Raw genomic sequence first — 15634 nt, 5'->3', positions numbered from 1 at the left:
AGGCTTCTTACACTTATTACCCTCTGTCTAGTCTTCAGTCTAGTGACACTGGTCTTATAATTGTTCTATGAACAAGACACTCTTCCGGCTCCTTTCATTTTCTCTGACTCTCCCCCAAGCCTAGAATGCTCTCTCCCATATCTGCATTCTGGTTTTTCCTGGCTTCTTTCAAGTCCCAACTAAAATCCCACCTTCCACAGGAAGCCTTTTTCAATCCCTTTTAATTCTAGTGCCTTCTGTTAATGATTTCCTTTTTATCCTGAATATACCCTGTCCACACACATTTGTTTACTTGCTGTCTCCTCCCTTAGATTACAAACTCTGGGAGGGCAGAGATGGTATTTTGTGCCTTTCTTTCTTTGTAACCCCACAGTGCTTACCACAGTGCCTGGCATATTGGATGCACAATAAATAAATGCTTTCTGTTGCCAAAGTGGGGGACTATGGGTATGGAACACTACAGTAGAATAATCAAACTGTTTTGATGTGTTGGTTAATTTTGGTGATCTCCCCTTGCCCCCTTTTATTCCTTGTCAGAAGGGGTGGCTCTCTAGGAAGAGAAGAATGGAATACTATGGGAAATTCAGGTGATATAAAAACATAAGATATCAATTTGTACAAATTGGGTCAGACATAATAGGACCATGAGGATGAAGTCTAAAGAAAGGATAGCCAAGTTCACAATAAAGGCAGAATAGGAAGCTATTAAATCTTAAAATCCTGGGTTCGACTCATGATCTCAGACACTAGCCGTGTGGCCCTAGGCAAGCCACTTCATCCTATTTGCCTCGGTTTCCTTGTCTGTAAAATGAGCTGGAGAAGGAAATGGCAAATCACTGCCTAGAAAACTCATATGGGATCAGAAAGAACAGCAAAAGTTTAAAACTGCATCAGGACTTTTGGGACACTGTACAAAGGGGCACAAAGAAATATCTATAAGAAGGTGGTCAGGACGGATTTGGAGAGTTGAGTCACATGAAAGTAAGCACTGACTGTACTGAAAGCACAAAAAACACAGAGAAAACCAGAACAAAATTGTACTCCTAACCACCCCTCCCACCTGCCTCTTTTTTTTTTTTTTTACCCATGTGTGTTTTAAATTAACATTTCAACCTATTTTGTAAGATGGAAGAAATGCTTTTTCTTCCCTCTCCACAGAGAATACTTTTTTTTTTTTTAACTTGAAAGACAGAACAAACATGCCTTTCTTAAAATAAGTGGAATCTTTGAATACCAGCATCTTTTTCTCCCCAATCCCCCTCCCAACCCTCACAAGTTGCCAATATAGTCAACTTTCAATTTCTCAGTGAGTGATTTATCCAGGCTGGCAGTCATCCATACCCCTTGCTTCTCCTCCTCCCTTCTGGTGGCCTCTCCAGTGTCTGTTCTCCCCTTTTGCCAGGGGAGGAGGATAGGGAAGAGGAAAGAAAATGGACCAACAGTTGGACCATTTGCTACCTGCCGTGTAGTTATTGTTCATGGTTATAGTCTCTGTTCAACCACAGATTGGGAGGAGTAGTCTGGGCCGGTCCACTCTTCTGTACATCACCTCCAGCTCAGTTTGGCTGTGCTCATGTGCTAGCTCTCTCCTCCTTGTTCAGAAGTTGGCTCGGTCTTGTGGATGCTCTCCTCTGCCATAATGCTTTCCTGTGCATTTCAGCTCGAGGAGCTGCCCTAGAGCAAGGCCAGACACTTCTGTCTGACCTTGACTGCAGTAGAAGGATCCGTTGACAAGGTCTTTCGACCAGTGCCCAGGACCTCTGGTAGGCATCTGTTTTCAAAGGTATCTAATTTCCAGAATGAATATTATCTACAGTGTCATCCGGACGAGGAAGAAAGGAAAGAGCAAACATGCTCCCAAGCACTCAGAGAGGCATGAGAGATTGTGGGGAGTTCAGATTTCAGGGTCAAGAGGAGGGTTTGAGAGAGCAGAGGAGACATAAGAAGATTTAGAGATTGGGGGAAGATAGCTGGGGCAAAGGAATGATAGTAATGTGTGTGAAGGAGCTGAGGGGAAGGATAAGAACAGAAAAGGACACAGCCAGAAAGGTCTTAGTGCCTCGAGTGATGCCAACGACAGGAAAAAAATAAACGCCAAAGACCCAAATATCTGTACTCCCCAGGCACTACTAAGAAACACATTTTAGTAGTTCGATAAATGTGAAATGAATAGAATTATAAATCCAGAGTGAGGAAGAGATCTCTCTCAGTCCATCTGTTCCAAATCTTGTTTTACAGAGGAGGAGACTGAGGCCAAAGAAGGTTGTGACATACCCAAGGTCTCGCGGTTAGTCAATCTAAGTCCTCTGATCACTGATATCTTCATTGTACCATGCTAATTCTGTTGAATAGTTTATTATTGTCATTATACGAAAATGCAACACAAGAATCAGTGATTTGCTTTTGGGGATCAATGGAATTTCTTCATTCCCAACAACAGCATTTATATGGTGCCTTATATGTTGTCTCATTAGATCCTCATGACACCCTGGTGAGGTATAAGGGAATAAATAATGAGCATTTCTATCACCCCTACTATGTGCCAGGCACTGTGCTATGTGCTTGACAAATATTAACACATTTGATAGGTGCCGTTTCCTATCCCTATTTTACTGATGAGAAAACTAAGGCTAAGAAAGACTTCCTTGTGGTCGCCCAAATTACAAATATCATAAAAGTGGGATTTGAATCCAGGTCCTCTGAATCCTAATCTGCCTTTCCTTTATCCATACCACTCCTACATGGTACCTGGATATCCTCAAGCATATGTCCATGAGCCCCATACCCTGCTATTGTATTGTGGATAGAGCCACTAGTCTTAGGGTCAGGAACACCTAGGTTTGAATTCTACTTCTAACATTAGCTCTGTGATGATCATGGATTTCCTGAGCCTCAGTTTCTCCCTTTATACAATTGGGGATAATAATACTTTATTTACTACCTTAGAAGATTGTTTCGAGCCTTAAATGAGAATGTGTGAACAGTTTTTTTATGGATTTTAAAGCAGCACAAAGGGTGCCCCCCCGAAGTCTTAGCACAGTATTAAATTACAAAGCCTTAATACTACACTGAGACTTTTGGGACACCCAATGTCAATTTTTGTTCTATTATCCTCCCAGATTCCATTAATATGGCTACTCCCTCCATGCTTTCTTCTCCTGTGAAACTTATGGATCTTCCATAGGATAAGCACAAAACTTTTTCCTTCTGATTTTTTTTTCCTACCTTGGAAATACCAATTTTTCTCTGACTGGGGGTAGGGCTTGTTCTTAGGTATATAAGGTGTCATGGGTATCTATTAAAATTTCTTAAACACCCTTCCAGTTCCACCTGGAACTCAAAAGCCATCTGTGGCTCCCATTGTTTGTTCATTGAGTCCAATGCAGCTTCCTCAGCTTGTCATTCCAAGTTCTCTAATATCTACAGTTCCTGCTACACCAGTGATGGGCAAGCTACAGCCCACGGGCCAGATGCAGCTCCCTGAAATGTTCTATCCCGCCCGTGATATTATTCCTGATGAATACAATGAGTAGGATACAATTCAATGAAACTTCCAAAGAGTTGCCTTAGAAACAGAATGACAGATGAGCATTTCCTTTCCTTTGGCCCCCTCTTTAAAAAGTTTGCCCATCACTGGGCTAGACCCACAGGGGTACGTTCCCCCAAAACTTAGTGCACCATCCATTGGGGGAATGTGTGTGTGATGGCAGCATCCAAAAACACACGCATATAATCTTAGTGACCAGGGAATATATGCGTAGAGGCTGGCAAATAGGGAACACATGTGGTCCATACACAGTTAGGGTGTGGCTAGGGCACCTCACCCCTGAGGTTGTTGTCTTCCTGTGTTGTTTTTTTTTTTTTTTTCCTGAGTATTTATTGCCTTTCTTTTCCCTTCTATATCCCTGCCAGTTTCCTGGAGCTGCTCTCTATCAGCTATTGATAGTCACAGCTTAAATAGACTTTGTGGGTCTTTATCTGTTCTCTTATCATCCATCCCAAGGCATCCAGTGATTAGTAAGGGCTGCTAGGTGGTCTAGTGGACAGAGTTCCTGGAGTCAGGAAGACTCTTCTTACAGAATTCAAATCTGACCTCAGACACTAGCTGTATGGTGTGGGGCAAGTCACTTCATCCTTTTTGCCTCCGTTTCTTCATCTATAAAATGAGCTGGAGAAGGAAATATTAAATCACTCCAGTATCTTTGCCAAGAAAATCCCCCAAAATGGGGTCACACAGTTGGACACGACTGAACAACAAGAGCAGTGATTAGTACACCTCTCCCTTTCAAGGGAGGGCTAAATCTTTTACTCTACCTAGCAAAAAGGCTAATGGGGTCACACACTCCCAGATAGCCAGCATAAGTTAATGTTTTCTCTCCTTTTCTCTGTCCTTCTGGTATGTTTGTGCAAAATTTCTGAGCCCAGCCATGTGAGTTGTAATTAGAAAATCCTTTAATTTTGCATCAAAACTGACCATTGGCTTTCTTTTAAGGGACAGCATCCAGCAAAATCACAAAGACTATTGGGGTTCATTTGATGAGGTGTTCCTTCTATACTATGATGTTCCTTCTTGCCATACAAATGAACTGAGAGTCAGGAAGAACAGCAGGGTTGCTTTGGTTTTTTTTTGGTGGAACTTTATGAGCTGTTGGCCTTGAACTTTTTTGTTGTTCAATTGTTTCTAATTCTTTGTGACCCTATTTGAAGTTGTCTTGGTGAAGATACTGGAATGATTTGCCATTTTCTTCTCCATTTTACAGATGAGTAAGTAGGCCAGAGTTAAGTGACTTGCTCAGGGACACAACTACTAAGTGTGTAAGACTAGATTAGAACTCAGAAAGATGGGCTCTTCTAACTTCAAGCCTGCCTTTATCCACTCTATCCACTTTGCCACCGACCTGTCCCGACCTTGGCCTTAGAGCCTTTGTTTTAAATTCCTACCTGTAACTTCATACCATTTAGACACACATCATCTAGACAGAATTGTTCCTCTATGTTTAGCATTTCTGCCAACCATAAACTTGGCTGATTTCTGTATACTAAGAATTATAAAAATGGCTTTTGTATGTGAGAGAATGACAAAAGGAAGATCATATTATTTTAGCTTTAGCTTTGTTTCTTCATCTGAAAACTGCTTGTTCATATATATATATATATATATATATATACACCTTGCTATTTGTCACTTGGGGAATGACTTGTATTCATATAAATTTGACTTTGTTCTCTAATTATTTGAGAAAATAAGAAAGGGTTTCTATTTTCAAATGTTTTTAAACCCATACCGTCTGTCTTAGAATTGGTACTCTGTATTGGTTCCAAAGTAGAAGAATGATAAAGGCTAGGCAATAGGGGTCAAGTGACTTGACCCGGGTCACACAGCTAGGAAATGTCTGAGGCCAGATTTGAACCCAAGACACATCTCTAGGCCTGGCTCTGAGTCCACTAAGCCACTTAGCTTCCCCCAAGGTCTCTTATTTTCAAAAGAAAAGAGAGAATAGGGGATTTCATACTAACTTAGGACAGTGAAATTAACTTGAATTCTTGACAGAATTCTAAAATGTATTATTTAAAAGATAAATAGAAATAAGTAAGACATAGTTTCATATATACATATATCTTTGTCAAATGATGTCTTCTCTAAAGGAGGGAGTTAAATGGATATTTAATGTAACAAACAAATTAAAAAATTTAAAAAGCAGGACAGAATAAGTATTTCTATATTAGCCACTACGTGCCAGGCACTTTACAAATGTTATCTTATTTGATCCTCATAACAAACCTGGGAAGTAGGTGCTATATTATCCCCATTTTACAGTTGAGGAAATTAAGGCAAGCAGAAATTGTCCAGGGCCGTAGAGCCAATCTGTATCTAAGGTCAATTTGGAACTTTAGTCTCTCTGACTCAAGGTAGAGCGCTCTATCCACTATGCCCCACATAGCCCCCCTCCATTTAAAAGATAGTTTGCGAGCTTTTAGAGATTCAGTATTTACTAAGAGCTGGCACAGATTTATCAAGAACATGCTATTCTAAATATCTTTTTTTTTTTTTTGATAGTTACTTTAAATAAGTTTGGGGAAATGTGATAGACCTGGATTTCAGCAAAGCACTTTAATAGCTGTGGTGTGTATAGATGCAATGGTAGAATGACTGCATCTGAAGAGTAATCCTTAGTACTATTGATGTGGTAGGAGGTCTCCAGGTCCAAGGGCTCCATCTTTGACCCTGTGCTCCTGGGTAGTTTTTTATTGTTATTTCATGTCATTAAATTTGTGGATGACACAAAACTGAAAGGAGTAAAGGAGTAGCCAGCATGTTGGATGATAAGATTTAGAAAGATCATGAGGTCAAAAATGACGAGTCAGACCTGATTATGGGAAGGGGTTTAAGTTCTCTGGTGGAGTGCCCTACAGCTCTGTCCTTGACCTTATATTATGGTTTCTACATATTAATGACTTAAAGTCATCCTCATCACATTTGCAGATGATAGAAAGTTGAGAGTAATAGCTAACAAGGGACAGCTAGGGGGCATAGCAGGTAGAGTACCAGACGTGGAGTTAGGAAGATTCATTATATACTTACTAGCTATGGAATCCTGAATGTCATTTAATCATTTGCCTCAGTTTGCTCATCCATAAAACGACCTGGAGAAGGCATTGGCAAACCACTCCCATATCTTTGCCAAGAAAAGAAAATGGAGGCATGGAGAGTTGGACACAACTGAAAAAACTGAACAACAAAAATAGTTAATATATCAGATGACAATTGGGATCTTGAAAGAGAGTTAAAGTCTGGAACGATGGGTCAGATTCAATAGTATGAAATGAGACTAAATGCCAAGTCTTATCCTTGATGTCAAAAGATCAACTGCACACACACACACACAAAAAAAAAAAAAAAACAACAAAACAGTCCTTTGCCTAAATTGAATTGACTAAAAATCCAGTATGAATCAAATTATACCACTGAATTTAGAAAAAGAAATAATCTTTTCTCCACTAATAGAGGCATCATGACAAGAATGAAGAAAACAGTGTGTTTCCATTATATTCTGCCCTAGTTGAAACCATTATTTTGAGGAGTTTATAGGTTACTAAATTGCCAGATTTGGGATCCATATAAAGGAGGGCTTTCCAGAAGCAGGATGGGCTCTCACTATAGGAGGAAGGTTTTCTGACAACTTATCAGAACTGTTATAGGAGGCACTCCTGTTTTGGAGCTGGTTGGACTATATGACCTCTGAGGTCCTTTCCAAAGATGACATTCTATAGTCTGGTTTTGTGCCCATTGCAGCTTGACCATTTCTACCACCATTCATCTAGTCTTCCATATATAACACCTTGATCTTTACCTTTCATATCCCACTAGGTACCAATATTTGATCAATTCTCCTTCTACGATAGTTCTTATGTATGACCCTCCTTGATAATTCTCCTGTCACCACCCTAATACCAGGCCTTCATTACCTAAACTGTTGTAATAATAGCCTTTCTACTCTTGGCTTTGTCCCACTCTAATCCATTCTTTTTTTTTTTTTTTTTTTTAACCCTTACCTTCCATTCTTGCTATAAATACTAAGTATTAGTTCCAAGGCAGAAGAGCAGTAAGGGCTAGACAATGGGGGTTAAGTGACTTAATCAGGATCCCACAGTTAGGAAGTATCTGAGGTCTGGGACCTCTCATCTCCAATCTACTGAGCCACCTACCTTTCCAACTGATCCATTTTTCATACATTCTGCTAGATTAAGCAAAATCTTTGGCTCTCTTTTACCTACCAGCTAAAGTTCAAACATATATTCTATCCTGTTTTCCTTGGAAACCATTGAAATGTCTCAAATACCAATATTTTGCCAAATAGCAACTGAATAAGTAATGGACGTTTGCATAGTACTTTAAATCTGTGAAGCATTTTACACACATTATCTCATTTGAGTGAATCAAATCAGTGGGCATTGGAACAAAAATGTTGCAAAAGTTTGAATGCCACAAAAGTTGAAGAATCTCATTCTACCCCATATCCTGTTTATCTCCAGCTTGTCCGCCACGTTTATGGGTATGCTGGGTACAGTGTAGATGATTTGGTACAGTAGTGATATGCCTTATGCTTTGATTTGAAATTCATAAAATATTTTATATATATACATATATATACACACATGCATACACACACAAGTATATGCATCATAGGTATTTGCGTGTTTGTCTTATCTCCTCTGTCTAAAACCATGAATTCTTGCATCTTTGTACTCCCCACAAGTCTTATTCACTCAACATACTATGTACTTAAGCAAGCGCCTTTCTGTGCCTCAGTTTCTATGGCTGTAAAATGAGGGGATGTAACAAAAGATTTCTAAGGTCCCTTGAAACTGCAGCGTGATCAGTGAATGAGTCATAGTAGAAGCTCTTAAATAAAATGACCTATATGGGCCAGGAATCCAAAAGATTTTTTTTGGCTTTACTCGGTGAGCCACATAAGTGGCTGTGGGAGAAACCTAAATAGATATGGGTACAGAATTCCCCAAAGTAGCCAAGTTATATTTAACCTTTGTCACAAAGGTGAGCAGTGGTCAGAAACATAAGGGTTCATGTTTTACCTCTGCAGTATCCTGAGTAAGTCTCTTAAACTTTCAGAGTTCTGGGAAACTCTAGTTGTAAATAGTGTTGATCAGCATAGGTAGAGGGAGTTTTTGAATGAAATCACAGATGCCACCCTTATCCACAAATGGGAGGAAGGCTGAGTCTGTAAAAAGTGTGCTTCTGTCCTGGCTTGGTTCTTTGGGAATGTGTTCTCTTGGGCACCAAAAGGTTAATATAGAAGAGTACCCACGAGACAGAAGCTCACTTTTCAGATTATTTTCATCTTTCCTATTCTTCAAACATACAAATGCTTTCTTTCTAGGGCTCATCTGTTATCTAGCCTCATCCTCATTTTCCTCTCTATGCTACATACCGCCTTTTTTAAAAAACCCAACAATTAGGAGCAATATAAATGCTGTTATTGTTATCTTTATCATCTTTTTTTATGTATCAGAGATCCCTTGGAGGTCTGATGAAGTCTATAGCCCCCTTCTCATAATGTAATAAAATGCATAGAATTCTATAAAGGAAACCAAGTGCAATGAATTGAAATAGAGTCTGTAGATAGATTGCAATCCCATACGTGCTGGCGATGGGTCTAATAAGAAGTCATTTTGAATGAATGATGACTATAAACAGTATTTTGAGATACTTGTATGCAGCAACTGTAATGTGATATGAAAATAATCTGATTAGTGACAGTCTTAGTTACTGTTAATGCTAATGGGGTTTGTTGCCTTTATTCACCATAGCAGGAAATGATAAATTTCAACTGGGAAGTTAGTAGAAATAAAGATGTGATTCCCCCTTGCCCCCATCCAAGTTTGTAGACCTCCTAAAAATGATAGAACCTGGAAATTTTTATTTTATTAATTAATTTAGAATATTTTTACATGGTTACAAGATTTATATTCTTTCCCTTCCCTTTCCATACCCCTTCCCATAGCCACCATGCAATTCCACTGGGTTTTACATGTGTCATTGACCAAGACCTATTTCCATATTATTAATATTTGCACTAGGGTGATCATTTAGGTTCTACATCCCAATCATATCCCCATAGACCTATGTGATCAAGCAGTTGTTTTCCTTCTGTGTTTCTACTCCCACAGTTCCCACATTCTCTGAATGTGGATAGTGTTCTTTCTCATAAATCCCTCAGAATTGTCCTGGGTCATTGCATTGCTGCTAGTACAGAAGTCCATTACATTTAATTGTAACACAGTGTATCTGTCTCTGTGTACAATGTTCTCCTGGTTCTGTTCCTTTCACTCTGCATTAATTCCTGGAGGTCTTTCCAGTTCACATGGAATTCCTCCAGTTCATTATTCCTTTGAGCACAATAGTACTCCATCACCAGCAGACACCACAATTTGTTCAGCCAATCCCCAGTTGAAGGACATTCCCTCATTTTCCAATTTTTTTGCCACCACAAAGAGTGTGGCAATAAATATTTTTGTACAAGTAAAAACTATAGAGCCAGGTTTAAAACCCCTGATCTCATCCAACACCCTTACAGATTCAAATCTGACCTCAGATATTTCCTGTCTGTGTGACCTTGGGCAAGTCACGTAAGCCCAAATGTCTCACCCTAACCACTCTTCTGCTTTGGAACCAATACACAGTATTGATTCTAAGACAGAAGGTAAGAGTATTTTTAAAAATAAAATAAATGCTAGCTTCCTTCCCCATTATCTTCTCAAATTTCACATCCAAGTCATTATTCACATAAATAGCTCAATCAACATTAAACTCTTACTGGGTGTGTACGTGTGCATGCACTATGCAGTAAGGATCTCTATCTTTTCTTTGACTTTTTTTTCTGGGTTGCTTTACTCCCCCCCATCTATCCTTTGCCAATGCACTGCCAAAGATCAGGTCTTTTCCATGTGGTTCCCTCAAGAATCCTTCTGTAAGTGATTCAGTCATAAAATTATTAAACAACACTGCCACATAGTTGGTGCCTTTACCCCTTTCCTCTTTTGGATTCACTTTAGTCTGGCACCACTCTCTGTCCCTGTTACACACCCTCCACAAGTCAACTGCAAATAGTCCTCGTTCAGCTTTTGAGATGGGGGTGGAGACACACTGCATGGTCGTCACTCTGGCTGCCATACTAGGGACTTGACCTCTCTGGGGAGGTGTTAATCAGGGATCTCCCAGCACCTTTTATAGAGGCTGGCTCACAGTGGCTGCTATCTGGGCTTCAGCCACTAATCATGTTAACGACTTTATGTTTGATGGCAGAAACAGAAATACCACCCATGGAAGTACACTGCCTGATGGAGTAGGCACTGTAGAGAAGGTCTCTTCTGGAGATTTTCTGATGTGGTAGTTAATAAAGACCAGGGAGTCCTTTCTGATAGTGCTGCTAGGGCTGGAAGTGGGATTTAAATGTTTCTGCTCCCTGGCTCCAAAGAGAGACAGTAAAGAACTTTTATGATTAGTGTAACAAGAAGCATGACTTTATACACTTCATTTTGTTTGGCTGCGAGCATTTTTGTAGACGCTGGCCCTGTGAATTCATTGTATAAAGAATTCCTGAAGAAGAAACTCTGTAAATTGAGATGCCCCCAGCCCCTCCTCTGTAATGTATAATTTTAGAGAGTTGCCTGGAAGATTCTAAGGGATTAAGAAACTTTTTCTGGGTCACACAACTAGTATCAGAGTCAGGACTTGAATTTAGGTCTTCCTGATTCCCACTATAGCATCCTACCTCTTAAAAGAATACTGTTAAATTTTTATAATTGCACCCCAAGAGAAGGAGAGGGACTTTCTACTGACTCCTGACTGGTAAAATAATCTGGAGAAGCAATACAATATCAACTTCATAAAACACATACATTAAGTATCTACTGTATTCACAGCCCTATGCCTTAGCACCGAGGATGCAAGATTGAACTGGAAATATTCCCTGTATGAACTTAATAACATTCCAGAAGGGTACATAACCAAATGAATGCAAAGGAATTTCTATAGGGAGAGAATGCTAATAGTAGGTGAGGGCAGGGGAGAGATGGAGATCAAGAAAGCCTTCCTGTCAGGATGTGACATATGACCTGTCTGGAGAGAAACTAGGTTTCTGATGGAGTTATATTTCAGAGATGGGCTTCACGTATGCAAGGGAAGGAAAAGGGAATGTCAGGTACAGGGAATAGCTAGCAAGATCATTTTCTTGGCAAAGAAGGTTCTTAGGTTTTGAGCTAAAAAGGAAACTTAAAGGTCATCCAGTCCAATATAGTCCTCTTCTAGTAAAGGAACTAAGACCCAGAAAGGTTCCACAACTTGCCCAAAGATACTTGGGAAATGGAAGTGCTAGGATTTGAACCCAGGATGTGATAACTCCAAATTACAGTGGTGTTTTCCACTAAAATTATGTGGGCACAAGATTTTGGAACCCCTTAGTTAGGCCTCCTTTTCCTAATGCTAGGTCAAGGAGTCTGTATTTTATCCTAGAGAGCAGGGTGCTGTTGAAATTTGAGGAGGGGGGCACGAAATAGTCAAATGATTTGGTGAAGAAAGAGATTGTAGGCAAGGACCCCAAATAGACTATTGCGATAGTCCAGATGAGAAAGTATGAGGAACTGAACTAAGAGTAGAGGTCAAAAGCAAAGAAGGGATTGTGAAATACATAGATTTAGAATTAATAAGATTTTGCAAGTGATGGGATTTGGGGGATTGGGATAGAGAATTTCTCTTGGAATGAATTTGATCCAAATTTTGCAGCATAGACTGGAAGAGAATTTGGGGAAGATTTAATGAAAAAATCCTTTACAAGTGATGTGATATTGGGGCAGTGGTAGATAATCTCTCATGAAATGGATCTGTTTGATCCAATTTTTGAAGAATGGGAGGGAGGCAAGGACTAGGAAAGATGGGAAGAGGCAGAAGCTGGAACTTGAGAAGATGATGATGAATAACTAACATCTGTGGGGTGTTTTAAGATGTGCAAAGTGCCTCTCCAATGTTAATAGGCAGAGAGGTGGAAAGAGTGTCCTGGCCATTTGTAAATACACGTAAGTATGACAAAATGAGACAAGATTGAGGAGTAAATTGTGGTCCATTGAGTTAAAATGTAGAATGCAGACCAGGGAGTAATGTGAAATAAGGCTAGAAAGGTAATCTGGGGCCAGATTGCAGAGAACTTCAATTTCCAGCTTAAGGAGTTTGTAGTTAACCACAGAAGGATTTTTGGAGAGAGTGGATTATTCTGCTTGGCTTCAAGACAAGCAATGGGTGGAAGTTACAGAAGGATAAGTTTAGATTTAAGAAAAGGAGGAAAGTCCTAAAATTAGAGCAGCACTGAATTGCCTCTGTTGGTCTTGAAATAAAATCAGGACAGCCCACTTGTGGTTGTTAAGGTATATGTTGGACTAAATGACCCCTGGAGATGTGTTCCATCACTGATCAGTAAGTTGCTCTTTGGTCATTAATCGTCATTGATTAAAAATTATTAATTAGGATGATTAATTGTGACCTGAAGAGCAGTTAAAGAGCTCTTACAATTGTTCTAGGGACATAAAACAGATTGAGACAACTCCTACTTGCAAATGAGCCAATGTCACTTCCTTCAATGTGTCAGGTAATCTGGCTGCTAGCAGAGAGAGTCTGGAAAGTAAACTCACAGCGGCCTGATGAGATGAGCTTTCAAAGTCATTCGATAGCTTAGATAAAAGCTATCTGAGAGCTGCATGACTCAATATGATATTTTCATAGAATCCTAGGTGGATAGTTGGAAGGGACCTTAAGGAAGTCTTCTAATCTAATGTCCTCATTTTACATGTGGGAAAACTGAGGCCCAAAGAGGTTAAGGGACTTTCTTGATGTCATGAGTGGTAAGTAACAGAGCCAGGATTCAAGCATGGATCCTATGAATCCAAGGCCACTCTTTTCCATTGTCCCATGCTCCTTTAATTTTATATCTAGGTATAGTAGGTGGAGAGTCAGCCTCAGAACCCAGAAAGACCTAGATTTAAATCCTACTTCTGACAGGCACTGGCCATAGGACCTGAGACAAGTCATTAGTCTCACAATGTTCTAGCACAACGCTCTAAGATTATAAGCAAAACATGTCTAATATGGAAATGTTTTGCATGATGTAATATGTTGAATTATTATATAGCTTATCTTCTCAGGGGGTAGAGAAGGGGCAGGAGAGCGGGAAAGAATTTGGAGCTCAAATTTTTAAAAATGAATGTCAAATAATTTTTTTAAAAGGCCAAGCAAAGAAGAGGGTACATTTTGAGAAAGAGGGAGATGGGAGGGAGAGTCCCTGAGAATTCCTTGTACAAGTGAAATCATAGGCCCCAATTTCTTTTTGTTTGTTAGTTTACTTAAACCCTTACCTTCCTCTGGGAAAACTGGAGCTAAGGGCTAGTAGACATTTGGGGTTAAGTGACTCGGCCAGGGCACATAACTAGGAAGTAACTGAGGCCAGATTTGCCTCTCTTCTGTTTTTAATAGAGAAAGAGGAAACATTCTTTAATCCATCAATAGCTGATTATTTCTGACTGCCTGCATTTCATTCAGACCCCAGATCCTATGAAGCTTTTTTTTTTTTTTTTTTTTTTTGCTACCCACTAAAGGTCTTTAGTTGTTCATTTCCTTTTGAGGGCAGACAGCAAAGGCAAAGTATACCTAGTACTACAGAACAAAGCTAACAGAGAGGTATAGTATTTTTTAGGAAATGGTTAGCCATTTCCCTCTCAATTAAAAGCTCATTAATTTTGACATCTAAGAAATTTTAAACCAGCACCTGAGATTTCTGGAGAAAACGATTGACCAACCAAGGAAAAGGACCAGAATCTTGGGTTTTTCCCAGGAAATTGTGTTCATTGAACGAAAAAGCATTTATGAAATGATTTGTTGTATTTAGCAAAGAATCCAATCCATCATTTATCTATTTATTTTTTGCTGGGATCCCAACTCTCTTTTGGGCTATTGACTTAAGGGAACTGGAAAGGTACACGCTCATTCTTGTTAGGGATTCAGTTGTTGTTCAGTCATGTCTGACTCTTTGTGGCCCACTAGGAATTTTCTTGGCAAAGCTATTGGAGTACTTTACCATTTCCTTCTCTAGCTCATTTGACAGATGAGGAAACTGAGGGATTTAGTTTTCATCTGGGGATTTTTAATTTGCTCACTTTCTAATTTTTTGAGTTGCATGCCCAATTCATTAATCTCTGCCCTCCTTAATTTGTTAATATATGCACTCAAGGATATAAATTTCCCCCTGAGTACTGCCTTGGCCGCATCCCAAAGAGTTTGGTAGGATGTCTCATCATTGTCATTCTCTTCAATGAAATTGTTGATTGTTTCTATGATTTCTTCTTTGACAAATTGGTTTTGGAGAATCATATTTAATTTCCAATTACTTTTTGATTTGCCTGTCCAGGTGCCCTTACTAATTATTATTTTTATTGCATTATGATCTGAGAAGGTTACATTTATTATTTCTGCTCTTTTGCATTTGTTTGCAATGATTCTATGCCCTATAACATGGTCAATCTTTGTGAATGTACCATGTGCAGCTGAAAAGAAGGTGTATTCCTTTTTGTCCCTATTTATTTTTCTCCACATATCAATTAAATCTAATTTTTCTAGGACTTCATTCACCTCTCTTACCTCTTTCTTATTTATTTTTTGGTTTGATTTATCTAGATCTGAAAGAGGAATATTTAGATTTCCCACTAGTATGGTTTTACTATCTATTTCCTTCTTGAGCTCTGCCAGTTTCTCCTTTATGAATTTGGATGCTATGCCACTTGGTGCATACATATTGAGCAGTGTTATTTCCTCATTGTTTATACTGCCTTTAATCAGGATGTAATGACCTTCCCTGTCTTTTTTGATCATATCTATTTTTACTTTGGCTTTGTCAGAAATCATAATAGCGACTCCTGCCTTCTTTTTCTCATTTGACGCCCAAAAGTTTTTGCTCAAGCTCTGAACCTTAAACTTGTGTATGTACACCCGTCTCATATGTGTTTCTTGTAGACAACATATGGTAGGATTTTGGTTTCTAATCCACTCTGCTATTTGCTTCCGTTTTATGAG

This window comes from Gracilinanus agilis, chromosome 2, assembly GCF_016433145.1.
Source record: "Gracilinanus agilis isolate LMUSP501 chromosome 2, AgileGrace, whole genome shotgun sequence".
Taxonomy (NCBI): domain Eukaryota; kingdom Metazoa; phylum Chordata; class Mammalia; order Didelphimorphia; family Didelphidae; genus Gracilinanus; species Gracilinanus agilis.
This window is presented reverse-complemented; position numbering follows the sequence as displayed.